Genomic DNA, 7590 nt, shown 5'->3' on the forward strand with positions numbered 1-7590 from the left:
ATTGTGTGATGTAGAGGGCATTGAATTCGCGACGACACTATAGCCATCTATCAAAACTCGAAGACTTTCAAAATCTTTTAAGAGCTTCGGTATTCTTTTTATAAGTTGCTTGTATATTTCTAGTTGAATTCGTCGTATTATATTTAAACACATTTCGTCGACTTGAAGACGTTCGTTGACTCGTCGAAGATAGACAACGAATAGATTCTATCTAGCGTCCAAATCGGCCGAAAAATATATTTTTCAAATTTATGTACGTGTATATATATATATATATATATTGCAATATTACGATTTTGAAGGTTACGAGAAATATGCGATTTACGAGACATCTAGCGATAAATTGAATGAAGATACCATTATGCTTGTAAGGTTATTTAGTTCGAAGCGTGTACGACTTTAGCGACAAATATGGACAAAATGTGAACTATAAGCGAGCTATGGAATACTAACCCCACTTATAATTACTATAGTATCGGAATATGAACTGCGTAAATTATACTCCTACAAGTAATCAACATTCAAGATAGTGACAGAAATTTTTGTACGTAGTAAAAATAATAGTACATCTAACAAAAGTAAGTAAAAAAACATATGCAGATTATATTTCTCTGGAGATAAATTACTTGAAAAGTGTTTGTTAATTATACAAAGTATATATTTTTTGTTTTTAATTAAATTTATACTTATACTGTCTCTGGTTAAAGTTATATATCTTATATCTATAGATAAAGTTTATTTAAGCAGTTATTAGCTATTTACAATGTATGTTATAAAAAAAATGATACTCATTATACCGAAAGTAATATCATATAATGGGATCTAACCTTGTGGAAGTTGCTGTTTCTGAAAATCCATGGACTAACAATGATTTTATTCTTATATACTATTACTATTAATATTACTATTATTTAAAAATCAAAGTAGAATCTACATTTTACTATAATTGTCACTCTGTGAGAATTATAATAGTAATAATATAATATAAAGTGGATTACGATAGAGTAAAATTACAAAAAAAATAAATATTATTTCCATTATTTTATATCTAGACATTAATAAACTTTTTATAATATCTGGTCTATACATCATACAAATTGATTTATTATCAATATGTATATATCTAATGAATAAGAATAATAAAGAAATTAGAATTTTTCAATCCGTTTCTTTAAGATATTATTTGAGAATTCCAATATATCCAATGTTTAAGTATTCAATCCAAGACTTATAAATAATAATTAATAAGAATAAATAACAATAAATAGGAAATATGTAGATACAATGACAAACATAAGTGCGATAGAAAAGTTTTTTGTTCCCTTTATTAAGAAATTATTTTAGAATTCAACTATATCTAATTTACTTACTGTTGAAATATGATTAACAATGTAAAATGTAAGTACTTTAATATTTAATTGGAATTAGATAGAAAAGATTTTGAAAAAAATCTTGGAATGTAGAGACATTCACTCGATTATTCTTGCATTCCATAAGATATTGATATATTGCAAGTAATACAGACCCATCTTCCATCATGTGAAGTTTACAGCATTTGGATACCCGTGAATTGTGACTACTTTAAGATACGCGATATCGAGCTGATTTACCACTTACCGAAATTTTATGCAATAAAACGAAGTTTAATAGGACTAGAAGTAGGACTTTTAATTACATCTATGAATGTTAATATAATATATACTCGGTGACTCTACTATCAAAATCGTGATATTCAGATAAGAAAAGTTCTAAATAATTAATTTAAAATAATTACTTAAACTATTATATGGGTATGTATTTCAATAATTTTCTTTTATATATTCAATAATTTCTTTTATATTTTCTTGTAGTAGTAGTCAAAGTCGGTCAGTGGTCCGATTTTGTTTTATGTCACACGCAGCCGAGCGAGTGACACATATTCATTTTAAAATTTAAGTCGAAAATAAAATAAATTTGAGTTAACTCTTCGTTAATATTTGCACGATGGCAAACTGCGAAAATTTCTAAGTTCTTTCGTCGAAATACAAAGTGAAATTGAACTAGTAACTCTCAAAGTCTGTCAAAGACCTAACTTTGTTGTCGACTGACGAAGAAAATTATTCCTACTTTACAATTTAATTTTAAAATAAAATAATTTTCTGTTATTGAAAAAACATTGAATATGCAGCCATTCGCCCGGTAGTACTTACGTTATATAATTATATATATATATATATATATATATATATATATATATATATAATTTAGATATAGATTTCGATATTTCGCAAGTACTACCGACCCAGGTCCAACCGCGAGGAGGTTGCTGCATCTGAGGACCCACGAGCTAACGGGGACTCTACTATAAAATTCGCGTGACCGACGTGATCAAATAATCGCCGTTCTATAAAACGAAGTCCCCGGTAGGACTTTTAATCGCGCCCGAACACTCCCGTGAGTGTTATAATAACGATGACTCTACCTTAAATTCGCGTTCGCGGCGTTCCACGCACTAACCGAGATTTCAGGCAGCTAACTGGAGGAGGGTCAGTCCACGCTTACGGATAGCAAACCATACTACTCGGTAGCACATGAACCGACACACGATCGGTCATTTATTCGTTTTAGCAATCAAACGGAGTTCATTATCGCGCCCGAGAACACCACGCCTGTGCCAGCCGACACACGCGCGAGCGTTCTTTCTATCCTACCCGTATTCGCGCCTAACAATCGATTATGAAACGAACCATACGACGAGACATCGGATCTGCGCGGATATATCGAAATCCTCAATAAGGAAGAGAAGAAGAAGAGAAAGAGGAGAAAAGGAAGCCGGAACATGCGCGCACTTGAAAACGATAGAACTTAGAAGAAAAGAATATCTGTAAGATGGAACGGAACACGTACACGTGTGAACCCTTTGAAATTGAAAATCCGAGCAAAAATACGAAAATCGAACTCCATTTTTCGATTCCGAAGAAAGGAGACCCGCACAGAAGCCCGCGCCCATGAGCCCCACCCACGGGACCCACCCGAGAGGAACTATAATAATTAGTTTCGAATAATCATCTTAATTATTATAGAGCTATGCGTTTCAATGAATAAAATTAACTGTGCACTTATTCCCGAATATACGAAAGACGTAAGAAACAATGCGAAATGTAATCTGAAATTACATAGAAAAGATTTTGGAAAATTCTTTAAAACATGCAGCCATTCGCTCGGTAATATTTCAATCACATAAGATTTCGATATATACTAATACTACCGACCCAGGTCCCACCGCGTGGAGGTTACTGCATTGGGAGACCCACGGACTAGCGGGGATTCTACTCTAAAATCCACGATCCGAGATGCCTTTCCGCTTCGGGAGCTTCGAGCTTCTCAGCAAACTGGAGATGTATAAAACCCCGCTTACAGATTGCTCCACCGTCCACACCGTCGGCTTCAGACATCTCGAGACACGACCGGTCGTGTCTATCTTTCGATATTTCAAAGAACAAAACGAAGTCCTCGGCAGGACTTAATATCGCGTTCGCGAACACCCACGCGCGTGCCGGCCGTCACGCGCGTGAGTGTTTTCCCTAACATTCGCGTACGGAAGCAAGGAGACATACCCTCCCTGCATATAATAAAAATTATATGCAGAGAGGTTCCATTAACTTCCGTGTAAATATCCCACGATGATCCATTCCTCGATCACCTAATCTGAAACAGAAGAAGAATAAAAGAAGAGATGAATATAAAAGCAAAAATTAAACAGGTAACATAAACTAAATATAAAAGTAAAAATTAAATATAAAAGCAAAAATTAAATATAAAAGTAAAAATTAAATATAAATGCAAAAATTAAAAAGATAACAAAAATTAAATGTAAATACAAAAATTAAATATAAAAGTAAAAATTCAATATAAAAGCAAAAATTATATGAAAAATTAAATACAAAAAGACATTTATATTCAAAAACTTTCCTGAAATAATTTAATTTCATGATGATCAATCCCTCGATGATCCTTCGCTCGATGATCGCTCCCTCGATGATCTAACCTGAAACAGAAAAAGAGTTAAAAATGATGAGAAAAAGATAAATAGAAAAGAAAAGAAGAAGAGAAGAAATGAAAAAGGAGTATTTGCGTATAATATAACTGCGCGTGAGAAAAATAGAATTCTGAACGATTGATATGCATCTCGAAGATCGTTTCACTCGATGAAAATCAGAATACCAAAGTGTATTCGATTTTTCATTAGTGAAAGAACGAAACCCGCCTAAGGCCCACACCCGAGGGCCCCTCCCAAGGGTCCCACCCGAGAGAAGACAGAGTAATTAATCGACAATTTAATCAACAATTTAAAACAATTAGTTTAAACTATAATATGCAGCCATTCGCCCGGTAATACTTGCGCTATATAATTATATATATATATACATATATAATTTAGTTATAGATTTTAGATATAATTTAGATATAGATTTCAATATTTCGCAAGTATTACCGACCCAGGTCACACCGCTTGGAGGTTGCTGCATTTAGAGACCCACGGGCTAACGGGGACTCTACTCTAAAATTCGCGTTCGAGATGCATTTCCGCTTCGGGTGTTTCAGGCTTTTCAGAAAAATCGAGATAGATGAGACCCTGCTTACGGAAAACTCCACCGTCTACATCGTCAGCTTCAGACATCTCGAGACACGACCGGTCGTGTCTATATTTCGATTTCAATAATCAAAACGTAGTCCTAAAAAAGTTTAGAATTAATTAACTTTAGAAAATAAAATCTAAAGAAAAGAAAAATGTACTACTTGACTTTAATAATAAAAATGAATAAATATGTAATAATCCTATTCGCCTTCACGTCACATTGCGGGATGGAAGATGGAATGTTACGTCGTCCGGGTTTCTGAAATCAACATTATTATTACATAAGAACATTTTGAGTGACCACATAGTAAAATTAAAATATGACTAAGAGCCATTTTCGAAGAGTTCTGTCGAACCTTCGAAAATAACTCAATAGTTTAATAGTTGCCCTCTTGAGCCACAATTTGTGGGGGCCACTTCGGCATATAGCCTCTTCTTTGCTTCGTGCCCTAATCACAACTACAGAACAAATTCGATAACTATCGTCAATACCAAAGAATTAAAATCGATCATTATTCTAAGACGTGGAAGAAAACTAACAAATCTAACATAACTCTAAACCAAACCTGAAACGAAAAATCGAGCAAGCATCGGAAGAGAAACGAGAATTAATATATTAATTGCTGAAAATCCTAAGCTAAAAATTGATTAACTTATTCTATGTTCTACGCGTTGTGATTCTACAAGTCTCTTTATCTTTTATCAACGACTCTACTCTACTTTATTCTTTCAAAAGCAATGACTCTACTCTACTTTATTTTTTCAAAAGCAATGACTCTATCGAGACTTTTCTTTTATTAATAAAATTGATTAATCTTTATCTAACAATGTAATGAAAAATCATTGGACGCTCCTTCTTACAAGCAATTATTCTAACTATTGAAAAATAAAATACAAAATTTCGCTTGTAATTCAGAGACCATCCATCGCGAATGTCTTCTTGCTTATTCATTATTAAAAATCGCGAACATCGCGATTCTTTACTATTTTTGCGAGAGAAAATTATTTAAAAATGCAATTAAATATTCAACATTTCAAATAATTATAATTAACGCGTTCAAACAAGAAGACTCTATCCTGATCTAATAAATAAATCAAAAAATAACAAACCATTCATGAATAAATCTCCGAAGAAATTTATTCGTGGTCACTCAATGCTCTTCTACTAATTAATTACAACCAATCACCCGTACCGATTCGGACCTTTCGTCCTCGATATGATTGAGTGATCGGAGGAACATAAAAATTAACTTACTACTTAAGAAGTTCTGCGATGGCTCCAAAACACTGGACCGCGATTTAGGTCGAAATTGAGGGTGGATGATTCGTAGTTGGTTGAAAATGAGGTATAGGTCGACATCGAAGTTGGTCGAGATCCTCTTCAATGATGCACTGACTCTAATTCGCGATAGTTATTTATTAACGAACGATCACTGAATTTATTTCGCGAAACTCTACTATCTTTTATAAGTACGGTCTGTGCGACTGTTAAAAAAAATAAAATACTTTACGAACAAACACTGACTCTAACGACTGCATTGCACGCAGTCTATGCAAAAACACTTATGGTTTAAATCGCGAAACGCGAACGAACAAACACTGCTTCTACTTCGCGAAATATTTTTATTTTAGCGATACGAATCCTCGATTACTTCATTGCTACGCGCGCGATTGCAATGAGGTTCTGAAACAAAAATCCAAAGGAAACAATAAGTATCACTGTTGTTATGAAAACTATAAATCATTGAAGAAATATGTGATAGAAAAATATACTTACTTTAAGTCTTCGTTACTACTCGCTCGAGTGACATCCTGCGAAAATTTCTAAGTGCACTCGTCGAAGTCCAAAGCACAACTGAATTAGTAATTGTAAAAGTCGGTCAAAGGACCGACTTTGTTGTCGTTCTTCGAAGCCGAGTATCCCCACTTCGTATTCAAATCTGAAATCAAATAAACTGTTGTATATTTGAATTAACTCTTCGTTAATACTTGCGCGAATGGCATGCGCGAAAATTTCTAAGTCTACTCGTCGAAGTCCAAAGCACAACTGAACTGGTAATTGTAAAAGTCGGTCAAAGGACCGACTTTGTTGTCGTTCTTCGAAACCGAGTATCCCCACTTGGCATTCAAGTCTAAAATAAAATAAATCGTATAGAATAGTGAAAGAATGAGTATATAATTATGTATTTACATAATATAATTATGTACTTACATTGACTCTTCTCTATTACTTTCGGAGAATGCGCACTGCGAGATATGCAAGAATTGCGATGTGTACTCGTCGAAATTCGAAGCAAGACTGAACCGTTTATTGTCAAAGTCGGTCCGCTAATATTGTCGTCACGAGTGGGAGAATATCCCCACTACACCATTTAATTCTAAAACAAAATAAATCGTATAGAATATTGAAGGAAAGAGTGATATGATATTATACTTGTGTTCTTTGTTATTACTCAGTGGGAACACGTCTTGTGATAATCGTAATGTGTACTCGTGTTATATACTTATATATTATACATAAATTATATGTATAATCTAGACATAGGTAGGTCGACATCGAAATTGATTGAGATCTTTTATAAATACAGTCTATTCCACTGTTAAAAAAACAAAATACTTTTTTCCGAACAAACACTGACTCTAATGATTGCATTGTCACGCAGTAGATGCAAAAACACTTGTCATTTAAATCGCGAAACGTGAACGAACAAATACTCGATTATATCATTGCTTCGCGCACGATTGCAATGATGTTCTGAAAGAGAAAAATAAAGAAAAAATTATTAGTATCGTTGTTGTTAAAAAGGACTGTAAAAATTATTTAACAAATGTTTCATATAAAAGTATACTTACTTTAAATCTTCGTTGATACTTGCACGAAAGATATTCTGAGAGAGTTCCGATGTATACTCGACGAAATCCGAAAGACAACTGACTCGTAAACTGCCAAAGTCAAGTAAGAGTTTGATTGT

Source organism: Vespula pensylvanica, chromosome 13 (genome assembly GCF_014466175.1).
Source record: "Vespula pensylvanica isolate Volc-1 chromosome 13, ASM1446617v1, whole genome shotgun sequence".
Taxonomy (NCBI): Eukaryota; Metazoa; Arthropoda; class Insecta; order Hymenoptera; family Vespidae; genus Vespula; species Vespula pensylvanica.